This window comes from Sciurus carolinensis, chromosome 2 (assembly GCF_902686445.1).
Source record: "Sciurus carolinensis chromosome 2, mSciCar1.2, whole genome shotgun sequence".
NCBI lineage: Eukaryota > Metazoa > Chordata > Mammalia > Rodentia > Sciuridae > Sciurus > Sciurus carolinensis.
Window position 1 is genome coordinate 12,142,212 of NC_062214.1, and position 23,929 is coordinate 12,166,140.

Here is a 23,929-nt window from a genome sequence, read left to right on the forward strand (position 1 = left end):
GGGGCTGCACCACCCCCACTCTGTCCCCCATCCCCAGCCTCATCCTAATGCCGAGCTCAGAGCAAAGCGTTTAACTGGAGGTCAGATCACTTGCTCTGTCACAGACAAGGTGACCTCCACGTGTCAGAAGCTTCAGTTTTTCTAAAAATCCCTGGCTTTATACTTTGAGGACAGAACAGTGCCTGTCACATAATACACACTCGGTAACTGTGTTGGGAAAGAAGGAATGAATTATCCAGGTTGACGGGAAATCTGGCAAAACGGAGCATTTGCTGGGGTCCCAAATGCCAGCTGGAACAGGCCTCATGGACTTTAAGGGGGGCACACAAAACAGAGGCCCATGAGCCCCTTTAGCACCCCAACCTGTGTGCTTTTTGGAGAAACGAGCGGCACACAGCCCAGCATTGGTGTAACCATGAGTGTCCCTTTGCCTGCTCAGCGGCCAGCCCCTGGTGCTCCTGGGCCCACGCCCTCTGACCCGGAGTCATTTGCACTTTGGAGAAAACGAGGCTGACACGGGAGGCATCGCTGTCTTGGTCAGTCGAGGCCGAGACGCCAGCTCCAAAGGTCAGCCGCAGCCAGGTCGGGGGTAGGGAGCCGCTGTGCCGGAACGTTCTGCATAATTGGAAGGCGACGTTAACAGCGACAGGACAATTAACACGAACGGTCTATGAAGCAGATGCCGAAAAATTAATGGAGCGGGGGCTGCGAGGAGCTCAGCCCGCGACTCTTCTGAAGAGACGGGCGTGTGGGGGAGGGTGCGGGCTTGGGGAGAATCAAGGGCCCTGGGGTCGGGGCGGAGGACTTGGTGAGGGCCAGCTGTCCTCTCCCCAGCTGTGTGGCCTTGGACAAGGCTGCTCCCGACCTTCCCCGGTGGGAAGCAGAGCTGCGTCAGGAGGAGACCTTGCTGCCTTAGGGGCAGGGCAGGTCCCTAACCCGCAGGCCCAGAGGACTCGGCCTCTGGACACACCCGCAGGGCATCTCCTGCCAGCTCTGCTCACTGGATACAGCAGGTCCTGGAAGTGGCTCCTGGAGACCCCAAACCCTAGGGGTGGGGCGGGCTGTGCTCTCCTACTGCCCACCTGTCACCTCTAGGCAGGGGCTGAGGAGCCAGTTGCTGATTGACAGGCCCCTTTGTCCTGCCTGGGCTCTCACAGGAGCCTGAGGCAGGAGCTGCCCTTGGTCTGTGTTCCAAAGCAGGGGTGGTGGAGCAGGGCCCCCGAGACAGGCCTGCGGTGTGAGCTAGAGACCACTCTCACCGTTAAAGCCCCCGTTCCTGCAGCATGATCCGGTGCGTTCTGAGTCATTCTTCTGTGGTGGCTGCATAATGATCACCAAAGCCGTCCACCTCCTGATCCCCAGGACCTGCGATCGCTGACCCTACATGACAAAATTGACTTGGCAGGTGTGATTCAATTAAGGATTTTGAGGTGGAGCAATTACTCTGGATTATTCGGATGGGCCCAGCGTAAGCTCAAGAGCCCTTATAGGAGGGAGGAGGAGGGTCAGAGCCAGAGAAGGATGTGACCACAGAAGGAGAGGGATTGGAAGACGCTGGTGGATAACTTTGGGAAGGGTGGAGGATGGAGATGGAAGATTCTGGAAGCTAGAAAGGACCAGGAAATGGATCCTTCCTATGAGTGGTCCTGGGACCCAAGGCAGACTCGGGAGCTGTGAGAGTGGGTGTTGTTTTACTAGGCTGTTGGGAATTGAGCACAGCAAGAATAGGAAGCCAATACATTTTCTACCTTTTTGGTAAAACAACCTATGTTGCAATGAACTTCCTTCTTCATACCTTATTGACAGAGTGTGAATTTCCCAAAATTAAATTTTTGAACAAAGGAAGTATCCTATAAAAGTCCAATTTCCTCTTTTAAGAGTTCAAATGAATTTCTTTTGAAGAAAATTTCATCAAAACGTCTGAAACATATGACTTTAAATACAGAATACCACTTAACAGCCCCTCACACCCCAGTTAATGAGACCCTCCAGGTAATGACCACAGCTGTCTCCAACCGTATTTTGGTTGAATTGGTCACAGTCATAGTTCGTGGGTGGAGAGTTTTGAGTTCCTTTGCGTGAAAGAACCACAGAGACCCTCTTGCTGGGAAGAGAGAAATTCAGAGTCCTCTGCCTCTCCTCTCCATGAATTTATTTCCCATAAATGTGACCGTGATCATGCACCCTCTGTTCCAAGTCAATCTGCAGAAAATGGCAGGACAATTACCTTGCAGGTGTCCCTTAGTCCCGGAGCCCCAATGTCACTTTGCATCTTGCTCCCTGTATTTAGCTCAGGAGGGGCCCAGGGAAAGTCACTCACCACTGGAGCAGTGGACGGTCGTCGGCCTTGCCAACCTTTGTCCAGGCCTGTCTGCATGTTCCGTGCTCATGACTAAAACCCCGTTCTCTTTTCACTTCCCTCCCCAGGACCCCTGCGCCGGAACAGCCTGTGGACGGGGCAGGATTCTTTATGGCTGGCTTGATTGATTGGGCCTCCGCTGTTCTCTCATCTTGGTGCACAAAGGTTACCTAGTGCCAGAAACAATCAATGGCTCACTAATGTATGCGGGCATGTCTCCACCTCCGGTCGGGCCTCGAGACGTCTTATAGACAGACTGCCAAGTCGTTCTGGAGCGGCGAGGTTCAGATTGCTTCTGTAGCTGAGCCCGTGCGGGAGCTCGCCCGTCTCAGGCCTCTGTGCAGCTCTGATCTCTCATAAGCTGCTAATGGGCTCGTGGGGAGAGGGAAGTGAGATTGGACGGCCTCCACTCAGGATGCGGAAACAGAAAGTGAGAGGACCGGGAGAGGTCATTAACCTTCACAAGGACGCGACTCTGTAAGGGAGGAGCTGGGATGAGGTCTTTAAAGGTATCTGCAGCCTCACTGGGCGTGCGGCAAGGCCCCTGGTGGGAGAAGCTGCCGTAAGCTCGGCCCTGGATTTGCGATCATTTCCACAGGGGGCAGTGTCCCCAGGAAAGGGGTGAGCAGGGCAGAGCAGGGGAGGAAGGAGCTGGTTAACAAGTCCCTCTTGACATCGACTGCTGAGAGGGTAACAGAATGGAGGAAAAGTTAGCCAAAGTCCAGCATTAGCCAGAAATTCAGGCTCAGACATCCACGTGACACGATAATGACTCCTACGTATTCTCGTGGCTTCTCTGTCTTGACTCCTAACTGGCCTGCTGGCACCATCTCTGCACCCTCTGGTAGCCATACGGGGGTAAAGGGACACTCACCCTCCCTGGCCTTTCCTGGGGCTCAGGCCTCACGGTGGAGCATGTGACCTACTGCTAAGTTCCCAGACCCAGAAATGGCCAGGAGAGCAGGGGACAGGAGCTGGTCCAGGCAGAGCAGAGCCGTCCCTGGAGGAGGAGTGAGGAGCCAGGCTCCCGGAGACGGTGCTGCTGGCCGTCCACCAGCAGCTCCCTGCCACAGTCCCCCGGCAGAGGCGGAGAGCACCAGGCCTGGCTTTCCCATCCTCCTCTGCGGGGAGGGCACAGCGTAGCCTCGGACTGGACTGGGACCAGCCAGCGGAACTGAGGGGGTGGCTGTTGGGGCACATGGATGGGAATGGGGTGTGTGTCCTGGGACGATCCGCTCTGTCTGGTGTAAGAGAGAGCGCGGTGCCTGACTAGCCTCCTCTCCGCCTCCTCAGAGATGCACCAGCCACGGCACCGTCCCCAGAAGACCAACAGAGCTGCACAGCAAGCACCCAGAACTTCACGTGAAGCTACCGCGTCACCGTCAGAGCTGGCTGCCTCCGGGTTCTCCTTACGTGCGCCTGGCGGGGTGGGGGACTGGCAAGGAAGCCGCGTGTCAGACCCAGGTTCTGCCGCCTAGTCAGACCACGATGAGCGGACTCACGCTAGGAACGTCTCGGGAGCTGCCGCGGCCACCCACCAGGCAGGAGCCCGCGGACAACAGCGCATGGAGGAAAGAACGGAGATAAACCCCTGACCACGCAGCTCCATCCTGAGCCCAGCAGCACCTGAGGCCTGACCTCTGACCTTTTCAGATGTTTCAACCACAACATTTTCCTATTACCTAAGTCAGTTGGGTGAATTTCTCTGACCACTGACTACATTAAATATTACACAGTAGAGGACACCATTAAAATTTTAAGAATGTTCTCTACATAATATGTATAGCAGCATAGGTCAGTGAATGAATGAATTCATAAATAAATGGAAAATACCTGATATTTAACAATGGGTTGGTTAAGTCAGATATGGTCATCCAGACGGGGCTACTAGGCCATCATTCAAAGAAATCAGACAGGCCAGTGTGCGCTTGCAGAAAATTACACCAAGACATCCGCTATGCCAAAAAAGTAGCTGAATAATATTTACATGCGAGCGCATCTTACTCAGATGTGTCTTTGCGTGCCCACAGTTACAGAGTTGCAGGTGTGGAAACCAGTCGAGAGGAATACACATTGGACTAACAATAAGGTTTATAATGAGTAAGGCAGTGGGATCGCAGCACAGGAGTCTTACCGTGTGCTTCAGTTTTAATAAAATCAAGTTTTGTATTATTTGTGAAATTAAAAATAAAATTGAAAGCTGAAAAAGACCTAAAAGAGCTGTGTTGCTTTAAGTGGGCTCTATTTAAAACAAAACATCCCCCAATAAAGAAAGAAAGACTATAAACAGATGGGGCGCATGGACATATGACCCGGAAGTGGGAGGCTCCTCCTTGGCCTCCGGTCTCTCTGTCCTCAGCCTCCTTGGCCTCCCGTCTCTCTGTCCTCGGTCCCTGTGGCTGAAGCCTGAGAACCAGCTCCGAGCACTGCTCTGGCCAGTGCTGGGAGTCCTCCCTCTCCCCGGGAAGCCAGACCTCCAAGCAGGTGGGGCCTGCCTGCTCCCCATGGTCACTCAGGCCCCACACTGAACATGGCAGGAGGGGAGCGCTCCATTGAGACCCTGTCCGTCACATCTGACCACCCAGGCTGCCTTTAAAGGCATCAGTCACTTCCGTCCTAGTCTCTGCCGTAGGTGACCAAGAGGAGGGAGCCATCGGCTCGAGCTTCCCTTGCTGGTGGACCAGGCAGGTGGCGGCTGCTGCTCAAGACGGTCGGAAGGCGACGCAGGCCAGCCAGGGCCACTGCGCACCCCCGCTCCACAGCAGCACTGTCCGCAGCGTTGGCCGCCGCAGGCACGGCTCCTTCTCCTGGTTGCTGTGGGAAGAGAATGACCCACCGGAGCCTATGCTGCCATCTCGGTTCTGTGAGGCCAGCGGCATCTTTCTGGCCCTGACCAGCAGCAGGCTCCTGGGCAGACGGGAGGTGGGAGCGTGGGCTCCACGGGGCCACTGGACCCTCACCACGTCTCTGAAGAGTGATGATTCACCTTTGGCAGGTCCTCTGGGCCGGTGAGGAGTGGACAGGCTGTGGGTGGCCAGGGAGGAGCGAGGGACCTTGAGGATCAGCCTGCGGGATCAGATGGAAGGCAGGCAGCGGGCGGCAGCGGTGGGGGCGGAACGCCAAGCAGTGGACCGTCTGGGCTTGCGCCAGAGGTGGCTCCTCAGGATGTGCTGCCAGGTTGGGGCTCGAGGGACAGAGGGATGGCGGTGACCCAGACTGCTGGATGGAGCTGCTGCCTGGGTGGGGCCACCATGTCTGCAATGGAGGCGGAGGGGCACTTGCACCGTGATCTCCTTGGCCATCGTCCTCTTTGTCCTGTATTTTGAGCATCTCTTCACATGTCTCTTCCAGGACAGGGGGTCCATACCCCTTGTCACAGCCAGAGCCTGGAAAAAAAGAAAGTTTTCAGTCAGCGTTTGTGGACAAAATAAACAGAGCACAGAGAGGTTGAGTAGACACACAGAGGAAGAACCAAACCCCAAACTTCTCAGCAAAACATGAGATGAGGGAGGGGAGAAGGAGGAAGTATGGACTGTCAGCTTTTTAAATCGTGCTTTGTTGTCAGGTCGTTTTGGACAAGACGTGACCCCTGGTGTTCTCCACTGAAGCCGCTGTGGATCCTCCTGGCGAGGGCAGCCTTAGGAATGCAGCTCAGGGAAACCCTGCGCACAGGGCGCAGGAAGAATGGCTCAGTATGACTTTGCCTGTGAGAGGAGAAGCCCCAAACCCTGCAGGCGTCCATCACCATTCAATGAGCTAAAATCGCAGCGGTGAGGTTGCCAGGGGATTCTGGAGAGCAATCAAAGTGCAAAACTACGGGTATGAACGTGACTCTCCAAAGCATCCTTGGGGCTGGGGAGATAGCTCAGTCGGTAGAGTGCTTGCCTTCTAAGCACAAGGCCCTGGGTTCGATCCCCAGCACCCCCCCAAAAAAAGCCTCCTTGATCGTGCACAGCCATGAGGAAAGAGGCAGAGCATGCTTTCATTTGTGTATAAAATCAAACTCCAAAGCATATACTTTTAAAAACTGAGGATTGTAGGATTGCTTACTCAGGATCACAGAACTACAGGGCTGTTGATAAAAGTGGCCATTTCCTGCCCCACCCCCACCCAGCCCTCCAGAAACAACCACGTTCGGCGATTTGGTGTTTCCCTGAGTGTCCGGCTCTATGGTAACAGGATGCCGTGGGGCTGGCTCATTTTTTTAAGTCCCTGACCTCCTGCTCCCTGCCGCGAAACCAGATGCAGGGACTTTCTTCGACCAGCGCCCCTCGTCCACAGGGTCCCTCTCGCCCGTCACCCGGGCAGAGTCTGAAGAAGAAATGTGGGGATGCTGGAACTGGGGAGAGGGTCAGAGGGCAGAGACTCCAGCCACGAACGAGTCAGTCCTGCAGACCTCCTGTCGCCGGGCACGTCACTGCCCGGGCTGCTGGCTTGCCTGCGTCAAGTACTTAGACGAGAACTCTGCTGAGAGAGTCGTCGAGAGACCCCTGCCACCAGAGGAAGACGGGCACAGTGTGAGATGCTGGCTGGGACCGGGGCTTGCTCACGTCGCCATCTCCCCGTGCCCGCGCACACCAGCACGTCGCACCACCCTTACCCTTCCACAAGTTCTGTGGGCCAGCCGTGCCTCATAAAGTTGGGGTGCAGCCGCGTTCACGCTGTCAGGGGCGCAGGCCACCCACAATCGGGAAGGTAACGTGAAATTCACTCGCCTTTTCTCAGTTTTTGGTTGTGTTTTGGCTTCTCCAAAATGAATAATTGCCTGCATTTCCCCCTGCATCCTTGGTGTTCCAGGTAGCTGTCACTGGCCACCCCGAGGCTCTGCCCTGCTACCGCCCACCTCCCAACATGGCGCACAGCAGGCAGGGGGCGGCTTTGCTCCTAGGCCACACCCTGGGGAGGGCTGCTGCCAGCGCTGCCTCAGGACCTCCATCTGGACGTTTCCGTGAGCTCCAGGTGCACCCGGGGACCCTCACCTGCTGCGTCTGGGCTCCCACAGGGTCCCCTTCTCCATCCGTCCCCATTTGGGGGGCTCCTCCTCCTCCACGCTTCCTGAGAAAGGGCAGGAGAAGTCTCTGCTACAGGTCTGGGGCGTCCTTACTCTGTCCTTGCCCTTGACCTGTGACCTCCTGGGAGCCACATTCTCCCCTGAAGTGCGTTTCCCAAGAGGACCACAGGCCCTGCTCCTTCCCCTGCCAGGGTCGCCTTCTCAGCCCTGGTCCTGGGTGGAGATCAGCTCCTTCCCTCACAGGCTTCTGGGTTTTCTCGTCCTCCTGGATCTTTGTCAACTCAGGATGGCGTTCCCAGTGCTGCGTCTTTTAAAATTAATTCTCCAGAGCACTGTGGGGGCCCAGAAAGTACATCCATCTGTTGGCTCTGTCATCAACATGAGTCGTAAAATTCCAAACTTGGCAAAGGGGACCGTCTCCGTGTCCTCCGCTTCTCTCTCTTCCTTCCTTTCCTCCTGCCTCCCTCCCTCCCTCCTCCCTTCTACAGTTACCATGACCAGACCCAGTGCCTTCAACGCCTGGGCAGGACCTAGGACCCGGGCCGCTGAGAGCTCCCTCCCTGTTCCTCCAACCTCCTGGGGCTCCCAGGAGAAACCAAAGCCCTGGGCATGCCACCCAGGAGCCTGAGGCAGGACAGGCCTGTCCTCCCACCGTCCAGGGCCCTCCGCCTCAGGTCGTCCCCATCAGGGCAGCTCTGTGGATCTGGAAGCAGGGCCGCCCTTCCAGGCTGTCACAAAAGGACCTTCCGAACTCCCTCCGGCTGGCACCAGCCCCTCCCGCCTTGGCACAACCCCTGCTTTCCCTGCCATTGCTGAGGGCAGGGAAGCCTCCAGCAGACCTGGAGCCAGGATGCCTGCCAGCTGGGCCTCTGGAGCCACAGGCCTCCCTGGGCAGCCCGCCTCCATGTCCTGAGTCGGCAGGGTTGGCTGGAGGGAGTCGGCCTGGGGAGCCGGGCATCCTGGTCCAGGTGGAGCCCGGCAGGTGCACACGCGGCTCCTTCCCACCGGCCTCCAGTTCCAACTTTAATTTTCTTAGCTTGAGCTGCAAAATAGATAAATACAGGAGTGTGAGGATGGGTGGATCCCTGGCCTGCTCCAGAACCCTGACCCCAGCTGCCTGCTCCCAGGCCACCAAGGTCTGAACAATTAAGAATCAGGAAGACACAGTGGCAACTCCAGGACCTTCACAGGAGGGCAAAGGTCCCTCCCTGCCCACCGCTGCTGTAGTTTCTCGCACCGAGTTGACATGTGCACCTGCATCTGTCCCTTGCTGAGCCCTGAGCTCCCCAACAACTGAACTAATACGGTGATAATTATTTCTCCCTTGTGCTCTGCCTTCCCATTCCATGCAAGAGGCGGCTAATTCCTGGGAGTGGTCTGGGTCTATTAAAAATGTAAGTTCTCAAGTCTCGCTCTTAAGTCATTGAAGTTGGACCTGGGGGTCAGGCTTTGTCCCAGGCCCCTCAGATGACCCACCAACACGTCTACCTCTGAAACCCTTTGGATTAGATGAGAAACAGCTCAATTTTCATCTACAGGGGAAAAAAAAAGACTTGCCCTTCGGTTTATATTTACTGTAGTTTTTTTCTCAGACTTTAAGCCTTCCTTCTAGCCAGGAGCGGTGGCCCACACCTGCGATCCCAGAGGCTCTGGAGGCTGAGACAGGAGGATCGCAAGTTCAAATAATTCCTTTCGGTATTTATTTTAGTGTAGATCTGTTCGTTCTTTCAGTTGTTTTTTCTTTTCTAAAAATGGCTTTATTTCATCTTCCCTTTCTGGGTGTATTTTTTTGATGGGTATAAAGTCGTAGATTGGAAGCTGTTTTCTTTCAGCCCTTCCGTCACCATCATTCCCTGATCTTCCAGTTTCGCTGCTCTTCTGGAGGACTTAGTGGGTGGTTCGGTCACTGTTTCTCCTCTACATGAAACGCGTGGTTTTTCTGTGACTGGGCGTAAGATGTGGCCTGGGCAGGTCTGGCCACAGTGTGGTGGAGGGTGCCTTCCCTCGTCGCGGTCAAGCTAGGAGTTCTTGAACCTGCGACTCCATCTGCGCTTTGGAAACTCCTCAGCTCCCGACTCTTCCTACATAGCTTCTTCAACATATTCTCATATTCGACACATTCAATCTCTTATGGTTTTCATTTTAGTTAATTTATTTTTCAATTCGAGACTATTCATCAGATTCTTGCTTCATAAATTCCATTTCTCTGATAAAAAAACTCCAACTTTTCATTTCTTTAAATGTTTGCCGTATCGATAATAGTTTTCACAAAGTCTGTCTGATCTTTTCAGTAACAATCCGTCTGTGGGTCTTTTCCAGCCCTTTGGTTTTCTACCTCCTGACTTCTGATCATTTCTACCTGTTGCGTCTGGTAACATTTTTACATGTGCTGGGTACTCTGAAAATGTAGTGTCCTTTGACAATCGTGTTTGCTCTTACAGAGTAAATTCTTCTGGAAGCCAGTATGGCAGGGCAGATGACATAATCAAAGCCGGGGTTAAGACCGAGTAAGGCTGAGTTGCTACTGTACAAGGCCTAGCTTCTCAGTTTGTCTTTCCCTGCAGGGCAGGTCCTTCGGGTCTGAACTGAGAGACTGCATGTCTTCCGGAACTCCTGTGGGCTGAGCCTCGACCTCTCACCTCTGCCGTGGCACCTGGACACTGGGGAAGGCTGCCTGGTGCCTGGGCCTGGCAGCTGGGCAGCTCGGAAAGCTGCTCACTGTGCAGCTTCAGCGTCCGTGAAGGCTTCCAGGGGAAAGTGCTGCAGAGAGTCAGACCACAGCCAGGACCTCCCCCTCCTCTGCTGGCCGGGAACCCTGGCCTCCTCGTCAGCCCTGAACGCCAGCTCGGGTCCCCCACACCCCTGAACGGAGCACAGAGCTCCTAACTGCCACCTTCTCAGCTTCTCTGCACTTAAACAGTCAAGAAAAGAGGTGGGGATGCTGGTCTCCCCTGGAGCACCCCGTTTCAGTCTGGGGCTGTGGGTCCCAATTCCTGGCAGCCTGGATTGTCTTCTGAGGCCTCAATCAACGGACCAACTCTCCCCGCACCCTCTCTCTCTCACCCTCGCTCTTCTAACTCATCTTTGCTAGGTGTTCCCTTGGTCTGAGACAAGCTGTTCCATTGTACCTAAGTGGACACTGGTCCCTGGTGCCTTCTGGCCTTTTGAATGTGTCATAGGCACCTGGAATTCTGGGGCCCAAGAGTCACATATCTCCTACCTAGATAAATGGTAAATTGTTTCAGCGACTAGTTTCTCATGAAATCAAATTGCAGTACTGTAGACAGAGCTAAAAGTACTCAGTTTAGAGGTGACAAACCAAGTGCCTACCTGTGATTCAGACCAGGCAAATGAGTCCAGCAATCCAGCTTCTCAAAGAGTAAATCTAGTGACCAAAGACAAGTCACATTCGGTCATGGTGATAGGGAAGCTAGGGTGGGGACTGAGGCAGACCTGGGAAGATCTCACACCCAGAGGGGATGTTGGCACAAGCCACCAGTGTCAAGGTGTGGACCAAGCATCGACAGAGCAAGTAGTTTAGCCAATTAGTTCTGTTTAATATGAAAACACACACTTTTTAAAATTCCAACAATTTCTCTCTAAACACAGTGCCTCCAATAAGAATAACGGCAGCTGGTACAGAAGTTCACAGCAGGGGCTCTGGAGCCAGACCAGCCAGGGTCACATCCTGCCTTTACTCCTGACAAGTGGCCACAGGGAGCTCTCTACCTCTGACCTCTTGATAAAAGTTTCCCTGTCTGTAAAGTGGGGATGATAAGGGGACCTCGCTCGTGGGATGCTTGGGAGAACTAGACAAGCCAGCGTACACGAACCCGGCAGAACCTGAGACCCAGAATGCTAGGAAAGCGCCCATCAAACCGGTACGCAAAACAGTTTGCAGCCAGAGTCCCCCTCGAAGCTGACTCAGCCCAGGCCACCTGTTTAAGCACCCATGGGGTCCAGCCCTCCTGATACTACGGATGGGAAAGTCTGAGGTTCAGAGCAGGAGGGGCTGCTCAGGGACTCATACAGCTGGTTAGTTGTAAAACAGGGTGGAAGGCTGGAATTTTCTTAGATGCTTTAATCAATTAAATCATGAGCCCTGTAAGCCAAGCAGCTCATTCCGCTGAAGGTGGAGGGTCAATCTCCTTCAAACCTGGTCACTCTCTAATCGGCCAGCCGCCCGCCCTCGTGGCCATCATTAGCACAGCCCCTGCGCTCTGGCAGGAGAGGAGAGGCCGCCTCTCACGGCTCCTCTAAATGTTTAATGACGCTCCCATCTTCAGGTGGCTGCTAATCAGACCCAAATGAGCCTGGTTCCCAAAGCCTCAGACTAACGAGGGGAGGAAAGGGAGGGGCTTCTTTAATGAAAATTTCATCAGCAGATTTCTCATTGAATCTGAAGGTCTTGGCTCGAAGACAGCATCCCAGCAGAGCCGCTGTGACATTGACCTTTATCCCTCAGAGACAAGAGCCAAGGCAGGCGGCTTCTCTCACTAGGTGACCACAGTGGGTGGTCCCTGCAGGGGAGATGAAGGGGGACGCTGAGCTGGGGAGCTGGCTTGGCTGTTCCTTCTGCAGGCTTCCTGCCCCAGGTCCTGGGCGCCATCACGGCTCCTCCCCTCCCCCGCTGCTCCTCCTGGACTCCCTCCCTCCATGAGGAGACCCAGGTCCCTCCACTGCTCAGACCAAACCCCGGGGTCCTCCTGCTTGGCATTCTTCCCACCGCCTCTTAGTTGCTGCTGCTGTAAGAGAACACCACGGACTAAGTAGTGTGTAATGAACGGAAGGTTATTTGCTCACGGTTCTGGATGCCAGGAGGACCGAGGGACCACGTTCTCATGAGGGCTTTCCTGCCACTCGGTGGCCTAACGTGCTGGAACCACCACAAGGCGTGAGAGAGGGAAGGGCCTGAACTCGCCCTTTCAGGAGCCCCTGGGGTGACCACCCATCTCGCCACGATTGTCAAGGGACAGGCGAGGCTGAATGAGGCGAGGCCTCTCTGACCCCAGCAGTCATGGTGGAATGCTGGGAACTCCCAGCACTGCCCGGGGCTCCTTCCTCTCCGCCAGCGTTTCAGCAAGAGCATGGCCTGCGGTGGGCCCTGTCCTCACAGGGATCCAGCAGCAAACGGGAGGCCACCTGCCTTCTCTCGTGTGGCTGATGTTCCCATGGGTGCAAATGACAAGAAAGACTTGAAAAGAGCCACCCAGCTTCAGACGGGGATGGGCTCTGAGCAGGAACGGGGAGGAGACGAAGGAGCACGGGGACTTCCTACGGCAGGAGGGTCGGGTTCTGAGCAGGGGACTCCTGAGCAGAGCCAGGAAGGCCTTGAGGACCAGGTGCAGCGTGAGCCGCGGGAAAAGAAGGCTGGGACGACGGCGTGGCACGTGCAAAGGCCCTGGGTGGGTACTGGGCACTGAGGGAAGAGCCGGGAGGCTGCATGGCGACAGAGGAGGGAGCAGGGCAGCCGGTGGGGATGCTGGGGACCAGCAGGAGTCCTGTGGGGCCACAGCAGGGCGTCACCCAGTGTGGAAGGGTCACTGAAGCTTCGCTCGGGTGGCTCGGCCTCGTTTGCTCTGAGGAGCTCAGGCCGGGCGTGTGGAGAGTGGGCTTCGGGGTGGGAGGGGGAGCAGAGCTGGGGCCCCTGTCAGCAAGGACGGGGGCGCAGCCTGGGGCGCGGGGAGAGGGGCGGACTGGAGAGCGTCAGTCTAACAGCTTCCACGTGGCGGGAGGAACGGGAGGCCCAGGATGACACGCGGGCCACTGGCCTCAGAGGCAGAGCCTGGGTGGCACCTTCTCTGGGAAGGGGACACAGGGACTTGGGGACTGTGTTGAAAGCCGCTGGTTGAAGTGCTGAGGGCTTTGACTGCTGGGCCTCCACGGCCTCCTGAAGGGCTTCCAGATGGGAGGCCGGGCTCAGCGCGGGGCCCTCCTGCCCATGACCATGCCCGGGCCCCGCTGAGGGCTGGCCGCAGACTGTGGAGCCGCAGGAGCCCAGCACCCGGCGCCGCCTGGGCGGAGCTGACCCCGCTTCCCTGAGGATCCGAGCGACCCTCTGACTCTCTGGGATGAAGGGGCTGGAGGGTGGCGGCCCACAGTCCTCCAGGCCAGATGGCCGCGTGGACGGGGACGAGGCTGCTCTCCCAGCCCAGCCTCCTCCTCACTCCCGCACCAAAGGCTGGAAATGAAGTTCACGCCTGGGAAAGTCAGGGTTCCAGAGACGCAGCTTCCATTCCTCCAGCGGCTGTTCTTCCCAGAAGGCCCTGGGGCCCTCGTCAGACGCAGCTGGACACAGTCATCTGGCCGGCGCAGCTGGGAGGGAGGGAGGGAGGGACCGAGTGAGGGAGGCTGAGGGAGGGAGGGACGGAGCCCTCGGTGCTCAGCGAGGCGGGGACGGCCTCCCTCTCTCGCCTGCTCTTGACAGGACTCTGAACGTCCAGCCAGTTTTGTTTTCTCATGTTTGAGACGCTGGTGCTCCTGCCACTGGACGTGGGCACGAAACCCCCCCTAAGAATCCATTCTGGGTCCCACCCCCTCTGTGGGCCTTGGTGACTTTCTAGGACACCGCTAGGGCCCTAAGAGGGGCCGACGTGGCGTCAGCAGACGTGATGCCTCCCCTGCGCCCGTCAGAAGTGCACAAGGCACTGGCCCCAGGCTCAGCCCCGCCCTCTGAAGGCCGCCGCCTCTGCTGGGGAGGAGGAGGTCGAGGGAGGACTTCCCTGGTCAGAGGTGGCTCTGTGGCCGGGTGCCCAGGCCTCTCCCCGGAGGACCTTCCCTGGAGAGGCAGCTCCAGGGAGTCAGCGCTTTGCTCCCTGATCAGATGGCCGGTTGGGTCCTGGGTGACCTTGGCCTTGGAGGGCCTGCCTGCAGGTGGTCAGTGTCCAGGGCACTGGTTTCCTTGAGTTCCCCGTCTGGAGCCCGAGCAGGATCCTGGCAAGGCAAACTCATGTCCCCTGGAGGGGAGGCCCCGGGATGGGCGCTCACCCTGCGGGGCCCCTGCCCCCAGCCCCAGGAGGCTGCCCGCCCCGCAATCCCAAAGGCAGAGGAGGGAGACTCCACAGTCCTTCTGGACGGCCTGCGGGCGGTCACACAGCTCTGAAGGTGCTTCCTGATGAGGTCTCAGAAGGGTGTCGGCTGTGAGGAAGAAGCCGGGACCCCTGCCTCGGGGTGGCCGTACCCCCTCCTGACTAAAGTAATTAAAACTAAAGGCAAGCGGACAGTGGAGTCGGCGGGCTTCTTTGAATCTCACACATGCACCGTCGCTCAAAGCATGCGTCCCGCTCGCTCTAAGCAGAGTCCAGCCTGGGTGAATTTCGTGCCTCGTCTTTGCCCCCAACAGTCCTATGGCTCGGGCCCTGGAAGCCTCTGGCTGGAAGGCGCGTCTGTTTGGAGATTTTGCTCCTTAAGACGCGCAGTCGCACATGGGGCCAAGGTCATCCCTATGCCTCCGTGTAAAGGTGACTTCACACGCCAGCAGCAGATGTATCCACTGGCACAGTTTGTTTATTTAGGGTCCATTGCAGAAGCGATATAAGTTTGCTTTCCTTTTAAACAGTTTGTTTAGGTGTGGCAGCAAACATGAGGCAGATAAGGCCTCTGCAGGGCGGGAACTTAACTCTAAACAGAAGGGAAATCGCTGTTTTTGAAAGAAACGTGTAAACACGGAGAGAAACGTAAACAGAATGTGGTAATGGATTCTGAATCTTGCCAAAACCAAGACAATCTCTAAGAAAATATTCAAAGTGTCATCGGTGACCTTGAGCATTCCGTGTTCTCACATCTTTCAGTAGACAGCGGACCCGCCAGCAAGGAAAGCTAACGGGTAGGAGGAAAGTAAAGGTCCAACCAGAGCACCCTCGCTGAGACCCCACCGGGAAGGAAGGAGTGGACTCCAGAGGACCCACCGAACGAGGGTCACCTGAAGCGTCAAAGAAAACGAAGATTTTCATTTAATTCAGTGCATCTTTTTCATTGACCAAACCTTGACCATCACACACGTTGTGTTGCTTAGCCTGCGAGTTAAGTCGCGGTTCAGCCTGTGACGTCACACTCACGGCAAGCTCCTGCCGGATCTGTGCATGGAGGGACCGTGAAGCTCCACGATCCAAGCCAGGCCCTCCAGAGTAAGAACAGCAAGACAAAGGCCAAAACCAGGTGACCCCATCGAAGGCGGCCAAAGGCACCTCTCACGGCGGAGGGTGTCCTCCGCGGGCCCTTATGGCTGAAGCCCACAGACGACGTCTACCGTGAACCTCCGGCGTTTCTGCATGGGTCTCTGTGTTGATCAGCACTCTGGGTTGCAAGTGACAGAAATCTAATCAATGCTCAAAAAAAAAAAAAAAAAAAAAAATGAATAAAGAAAGTAAGGAAGAAAGAAAAGGAAAGGAAAGAAAGATTTATCTGCTTGTAAAGTCTGGACCTCAAAAGTCCAGATATAGGTGCAACTTCCAGCACAGCTAAACCCAGGTCCTCAGGCCCGGGCAGCGTCCCTCCCCAGCCCCTGCCAGCTCTGCCCACTGGGGGCCCACTCCTAGGCAGCCTCTCCTGGTGGCCTGGATTCTGAGACCCAGGAATCTCAACAGAAACCTGAGTCTGAACCTCCGTTTCAGGGGAGGGGTTGGACCTCGCCAGCTCTGCCTGGGCCCGTGGTCATCCTGAAGCCACCTATGTGGCCAGGAGGGTGGGTGCTCTGACAGTTCCAGCCCACCCTCAGCCTCGGAGCCGATGCGGCTCTTTGTTAGGGCTGTCCCAGGAGGAGGGGGAAAGCTCTTGCCCGGGGTGGGGCGGGGTGCTCACCTCCCCTCTGTAGCACACCCACCCTCGCAGGCCTGGCTGGAGGGGAGGACTCTGCGCCTCTTTGCAGGGAAAAGACCAACGGGGAGGGTGGACAGACCCCCTGACCCTGGAGGTACCTTCACAGAGGCCTGTGGAAGGACCCAGTGACACTTTCAGGAGAGGTCACAGGATTTTCCCAGTAAATATTTAATATCCTTGAGGAGGTCACAGTAGTTGGCCAGAGGAAAAGAATTAAGAATCTCTTTGCTAGTTGAGATTTTTAAACTGGAAAATGTGTGACATGAAATCCTGCTGACTGGGGAGGCTCACCCCGGACACAGCCATCCCCGGGCCACCTGGGAAGGACAGGTGAAGGGTGGCTTCTCAGAGGAGAGCAGGGTCTGAGACTGGAAGACAGGGCACAGACACTTAGCAGGCAAACAGCAGGCGTCTACACAGCATCTAAACATAGCCCCTGGTGTCAGGTGCCCCTCTGCCTCTTGCTCCTTGGCCTGGCCCCATGGGAGCCGGGGGGTCCGGCGCTGCTCTGCAGGAAAGGCACCACGTTGGGACCCACGGTTCAGTTTGGCCAAGCGCACAGAGGGGCGGGGGGTGCAGGCAGGGATCGGTGCTCCTTGCTGGGGAGGAGGACGGTTGTGACCCCCAGATCTCTCAAGGGTAGCAGATCCCCAACCTGATGAGCCTAAGACAGCTTGGTAAATATCGAAGATCATCAGGAAAGGTCGATGGGACAAGGGGACACAGTCCAGTGCACATTTCCTGGGGATCTTGGGGGCAAACGACCCCCACCCCAGGGACACGTGCCTGCATCTTTGCACACAGTACTTCTTTCCTCGCAGTACTTCTGGGGTCCTCCACCTCTTCCTCCTCTCCCCCAGCGCCTGCTGCTTCCACTGCGCAGCACGATTCACGGCGCCTTAAAATACCTTTCGATTCTCTCCTCTGGGAAGAGAAGGACCCGTGATGGATGGATGGACCCAAACAGCAGGAAAGGCACCCCCTCCTTGGCTTTGGCCTCCTAAGCCCTGTGACAACAAGGCAGGATTGGGAGGGATTCAAACTGCGTTGCATCTGAGAGGTCCCAGTTGAAAAGAAAACCCTCTGGCAGTTTGGATTTGCTTTCCCGGCAGGTGGTTCCTTTTCCGGCCCCTCCGTTCTGAGCATGGAGAATTCAGAATATGTCAAACATAGCACCAATGCTTTCCAAGGGGTCGCCATCCACTGGGGCGATTTGGGGGCCCTGTGTTCTGGTCCTTTGCTTAAACTAGCTACATTTTCATAATAAAGAGCAGTTAGCATGCTTGAAATATTGACTCACTGCCCTGGGAGCAAGGCCAGTGTGCCAGGATCTGCTTCCACGTGGATGACCAGCAGGAGGACAAAGCTGGACACGGCTATTCTGGAGCTACCAGACCCCCGCTTTCCTCTTCTTTTCTTCCAGAATAAATAAATAACCCGTGCACCATTTTCATGCATCATTTAAAGCAAGAAGGAGACAGGAGAGAAGTGAATATATTAATCAGTCTGCTCTCAGACCTTCTCCTACTTTAGTTAGAGACTGTAATTTGGGTGCTGTGATTTTCAAAGTCAATGAAATGCTAAATAGAAGCATGTCAGCTGGCATCAGAAGGATCCCCAAAATAACATCACTGGGAACGGATCCTTTGATAAAATATCCCTAAAGAGCCTCAAGATACAAAATGGGTTTTTGGGTGTTTTTTCTTTTTTTTTCCCACGACCGTTTTGGCAGGATCTCTGTCCAGTTTCCAGCTTTCCAAGGACAATTTCTTTCCAAAAGATTTTTTAAGTCTGCAAAATGCTGCTTCCCGTCCCCGTGCCGGATCACCTCTTTTGCATTTTGCAGTTAAATTTAAGCCTGAAATTGATGACTTCTTTCATGCTGAGTCACTGGAAGGGGAACAGCCTGGCTCTCAATCACACATGGGTGACACTGGCGTCCAGACTCTCGTGAGCGGGCACCATGTTCCCGCACAGGCTGAGAATGACCAGCTCTGCTGGCCAGGACCCCTCGTGGTCCTCCAGCCTGGGCTCTTATAAGTGGGTGCTGGGTATTTCTGTCCTCCAGCTACACCCTCGGTGCCCCAAGGTCAGCGGCTGCTTTATGGGTGTCTTGGCACCCCCCCATTGCTCCTTGTGTCTGAGCTAGGAAGTCCCCCTTCAGATCCTCCTGATGGTTTGATTCAGGGCTCTAAGAACAGGAGGAGAGGGATCTCAGTGGGAGCTAGGATCATTGACAAACAAGGAAAGAATTATGTTCACAAAAAATGGTCATTGGTTACTGGACTGTAGCCCTCAAAATTTATAACCCCAGGACCTCTGAACGTGACTACATATGATCGCAGGGCCTCTGAGAGGTAAGGAAGGTGAAAGGTGGCTGGTGACGAGCTATTCTTGCAAGAGGAGATCAGGACACAGACCTGTGCCAAAAAGGACAGGGGTGGTGAGAGGGAGAGAGGCCTTAGAGGAAACCAGCCAGGCCTGGTCTCCACCTCTAGCCTCCAGAACTCTGGGGAAGTCCATTTCCGATGCTTCCGCCACCCAGCCTGTGGTGGTTTGTTCTGGTCATGGCAAACCAGCCACAGTCTGCTTCCTTTCCACCGGGGCTCCAGTCTCTGAGCATGACAGCCATTGCGTGTGCAGCCCTGAATGGAGTGTGACATGTGTTTTTATTTGAACTTGAACTTAAGTGTTCAATGTCTCCCCAGGCCGATACAGTTTCCATCAAATGCTCTCCAGAGTTCCAAGTGCTCTCTAGCTGCCAATATGAAGGAAGGACATGAACTTCTTATACCAATATTTGGAATATCCCCTACTCCCACTCCCACCAAAAAAAAAAACATGCATGTAGATCAAACTTCAAAACTAACCTGAGCAGAAGTGTCTAGCCAGAGTGACCTTCCATGGGGAGCCTGACCTCTAGGGAGCACACCCAGAGGACACAGGGGTCTGTCATCTTCTTCCCTCATGTTGCAAGGCCTGATAATAAAAGACGGAAGGGAAGGGAAATGATGCATTAAATTTTATAAAACTGGAATAACTACCAGGGGTGGTGGTACACTCCTATAATCCTAGTGACTTGGGAGGCTGAGACAGGAGGATCGCAAGTTCGAGGCCAATCCAGCAATTTCGCGAGACTATGTCTCAAAAATAAAAAGGGCTGGGGATGTGGCTCAGTGGTTAGGCATCCCTGAGTTCAATCCCTAGTACCCTCCCCCAAAATAAAGAAAACTAGACAAAACTAGTTCACCTGAGGGCAGCACCAGCTCTGTCCTCCTGGTCCTCCTTCCTCCTTCCACTGCCCTGTGTGCAACCAACTGACCCAGCTGTCCTGCCCTCTGGCTCCCTGCTGGCTCGGCCAAGGTGTCTCCATAGAGGTCCCTGCGGACACCAGCCTGCTCGGCTCCCTGCCGGCTCTCCTGGGTTTCCCAGCACCCCTCCCCCGGCCCAGCCAGGGGTGCCAGCCCCCCTCCCATGGGTGCCCTCGCTGCTCCCCCACCTGCTGGCTGCCCCAGCCTCCCTTGTCCTCCTGGCCTGCACCACATGTCACCATGTGCTATAACACACAAATCCACGCAATAGCAATTCACAAGGGAGCCATCAAGGCATCCATGTAAGGCATGTGCTGGAACACGCCATAGGTGCAATGGCAGGCAATGGCCCGTCAGGGCCCGCAACGACGCGTCCTAGCCTGCGGTCACACACCAAGCTACGCACATCATGGCACTGATGACAGCCACATATGATGGCATGTTATGACGTGCAATGGCCTGTCCGTGCTATTTTCCACTGTGACATGCTACAGCGCACCAGAACATACTGAAGCACGGTAACATGCTTAGCCCATGCTGCGACCTGCCAGGCACGGCAGACATGCGAGACCCGATGGCGTGCCACGCTGATGGTCACACACCCCAGCACAGCAAAGCAGCCCTGATCACACACATGTCACTTCCAACAGCAGGTCATAGCAAAACACAGCACGACCATGACACCAGAACACCCGTGCTCTGTGTAGCACACCGTGACATTCTGTAACGTGGCATGGCATGATTTCATGCACCAAGTGTCCTAGGGTGACACACCATGTCGTGATACAACAGGCCGTAACATCAAATGATGTGACACACTGCGACAACAAGGCACTACATGCAACAGCGTGCTGTAACATAGCGTGCCCTCGCACACGGTACATGACATGCATCAACACGGAAGTTACCACGACATGACAGAATGGGACGTATCCGGATATTCCAACCGTGGCATAGCACGCCCCAACATAAGATGGAATGCCACACGTGTGCTAGCACGCAGTAACACGCCGTAACATACAGCTGGCTGCCGTGACTCCTGATGGCGGGCGTACCAACACATACTGAACAGGTGCGGCTGCTACAGCGGGCCACGCATGTCAGGAGTACATTTCAGGGAAAGCGGCGGCACCCCAAGCGTGCGGACGCGGGAACAGGCGGAGCCTGAGGGCATGAGGAGCGAATGGCCTCCCACAGGTTTGGGTCGGTGTCTTAACTTGGTCTCAGAAGCCGCACTGCCCTCGGCTCAGCCGCAGAGCCAGCAGGGACCATCGCAGAGGAGCCCAATGGAGGGCCACGGCCTGGTGCAGGGTGAGACTCGGGACGCGTCGCAGTCCTGTGACTGGGGACTCCAGCGCAGGCAGGAAGCCTGAAAGCAGCACTGCTCTCTGACCGGGCTGACCAGAAGTCGAGGCGACCCCTCTCCCCCCACACCCAGCTCGGGGACCGAGCAGATCCCCACTTGACTCTGCGGGCGGGCACATGAGTGGCATCCAGGGAAACCCGGGGAAAGTGCCCGCTGCTCTCCAGCCTCGTCCCTCCTCAGCTGCGTGCTGAGAGGAACCACCCTGCCCAGTGTCCTGCGAGTCAGAGACAGGGACTGGGGAGGGGCCGGAGGGCCCTGGGCACCTGGGAGGACAGCCTCACACAGGGCTGCTCCCGCTCAGCTCCTCGGGAGCGTCTCGGCCATCGGCGGTCCTACCCACCACGTCAGTGTCAACCTCAAAGACAGCTGCGAAGCCTTCTTGGAGAGTTGCCTCGGGCAAGAGCTCCACCCCAGCTCCCTTCCCCAGCATCAGCTCTATTTCTCCTCACTGGTCACTCAGGGGACATGGTTAGACACCCCGGCACCTCTGACCATCCCACAGCACAGCACAGAGGCAGGACGGTGTGGCAGTCAAGGACAACGGTGCCATTCTCCCAGGGCTGCGGACAGCCCTCCTCCTTGTCCCTCCACCTCTGCAGTTAACAGGGTTGCCGACTGTCAGAAGATAGGCGGCCCCTCCGTGACAGCCGCGGGCGTTTCCTGAGCTCAGCTCCACCCGCCAAGCTGAGTTTTGTCCCTGGGCTGTCACATCCAAGTTGCTTCTGCGCTCGCTCCTCCTCCAGTCATCTCCCTGGAACAAAGTCCCTGCGCCTGGCTCTGCGGAGTCCCATCCAGAGCGGCCTCGCGTCCAGAGGGCTTCAGTGGCCTTTCGTGCATTCCAAGTTGCCGGCAGCACTGGCGTGTCATGGCGTCCACGTTCCACATTTCACGGTTTCCAAACCTGCCCGCATCCAGCTGGAGGACCTGAGCCCAGGCTCAGTGGACCTGGATGGCCACGCTCTCGAAGCTCAGGGAGCCTTCATGGTGGCCAGGCCGCGCCTGCCCAGGCACGCTGCCAGAGTTGAGACCAGAGCGCGCGGGAAGAGGACAGATGGCCACGGGTGACCCTCTGCAGCGCCCAGGCGCTGAGTCCTGAACTCTGATTCCCAAGACTCTGTGCTGAACAGGACCCCAGCCAGCCCTGGGCACCCAGGAGGCGGGCGACGCCCTCAGTGCCTGCAGGTCACGGGGCACATGGAGACCAGGGCCGCCCAAGGAGACCCGGCCACAGTGCCTGTGGGACGCGTGGCCACGAGCGCTGCCCCGGCTCAGACCCCTCAGGACAGAGCCGCTCGGCCCCTGCTCCTGCTGAACATGCACAGGACACTGGAAGACCCGGTGCCTGCGTTTCCCAAACCCAGAGAACTGGACACAGGTGCCCGTCACTGTGAGGGGCAGCACAGGTGACAGTCGCTGCAGCTGTTGGGAGCCCAGAGGGCAGGGAGGTGGCGGCCACCACGGGGTGTCACCCAGGCCTTGGTCCCACTGGTCCCTCAGAACTCTGCCATTCGCTGCAGCCAGCGAGGGCGACGAGAGGACCTAAGCACTGGCCTGCCCGGGGCTGGCTCTGCGTCCACACGGGCCCAGCCGTGGGGCTCCAGCCAGCAGAGGCTGTGAGGGCGTGACTGCAGGGGCCCCTCCGCCCAGACATCCTGCAGAGCGGGCGGCTCTCCTGGCTGGTTCCTGCTGGTTATGAGGCCACCCCAGACACAAGGACTTCAATAAACGTCACAATGTCACTAAGTCGCTGTGGTGCTTGAGGTTCAGAAAGGGAGTGGCCCAGGGCCAGGGCCATGTTCCCTCCGGGGACGTTTGCCAAGGTCCAGATGCAGTTTTGGTTGTGGCTGGGAGAGGGAGTCACCAGGTCTCCTGGGTGGACACCAGGGACGGAGCAGACACGCCACACGGCACATAATTAACCACCTACAATAGAGGGCGGGCCATTTGCTCACTGGTACCATCTTTTCTTCTGCTGCTGACCGAGGACCTCTGCCTCCTGTCCAGGTGGACACGGTGGGACTTCCAGCCAAACTCCAGATCCTCCCCCGTCCAGGGTTCACATACCACCAAGAAGGGCTGATCCAATCCTCTGGGAACTGAATCACAGCCTCACAGGGTTCACAAGGGTTGGAGCAGATTCCCTGTGAAGGTGGCACAGGGACCCGCAGCTGCCCTGTCACCTCATCCCCGAGCCTGGCTCTGCAGTTAATTTCCTCTTGCCTGTGACTTGCCCCAAGTCCTCCCAACAACTCTCTGCAGGAACTTTCTTCCCCAGGGCTGCTTTCTGTTGCTTGCACTCCACGCTGAGGGGCTCTGTGGCTTGGGTCCCCCTCTCCTTCCTCCCACGTCAGCAAGTCCTTGATCCAGGCTGTGGAGAGAGCTGGGTCTGCCCAGAGCTAGGCGGACAATGAACGGAGGACACAAGGACAGTGAGCCTTGCCCTGATGGCAGTGACAGAGAGAGAGACAGAGAGAGAGCCAGAGAGAGAGAGAGACAGAGAGACAGAGAGAAAACACACAGCCAGGACACCGAACGCCATTCTCCGTCTTCCGTGGGAGCAGAACTCTGCCTTTGTCCCCGTCTCTGGTAGAAAACAAGGGGCTAAGGGAAGAGAAGAGCCTGTCCCTCACTGGCCCTGTCCCCAACATGATTGGTCAGCAGTTCAGGGCCAATCACATGACTGGCTTGAGCGGGCGTGTCCTCCAGTTTCAGCGGATGGAAACCAAGGGTGTCTACAAGAGGCCCCGGGAAAGACACCCAGAGACACACATGAAGACAATCCCGGCTCTCCCCCTCCTGTGCTTTGGACACAGCCTGATGATGCTCGAGCCATGGCAGCCATCCTAGGACCCTGAGGCAAAGCCCAGAGGATATGAGCCATGCAGAGAGAGGCCTGACACCCCTGCGCCTGGCTACCAAACTGGAGGTGCTGCTGGCCTTCCTGTGAGGCGAGCTCATAAATGCCTTTTTAACTGAACCAGAGCTTCTCAGACTGCAGTGTGCACGTGCCTCCCAGGGCCCTCATGAAAAAGCAGCTTCTTCCTCATTAGCTCCAAGATCAACCT

General features: G+C 56.4%; 1 non-coding gene across 1 annotated transcript; it reads left to right on the top strand.

Annotated features, from left to right (window-relative positions):
• The first annotated feature begins 6,213 nt into the window (after positions 1-6,213).
• On the top strand, positions 6,214-6,288 carry Trnar-ucu (transfer RNA arginine (anticodon UCU)). Its single transcript has one exon. It is a non-coding gene; the product is annotated as a tRNA-Arg (tRNA).
• Positions 6,289-23,929: the final 17,641 nt, after the last annotated feature.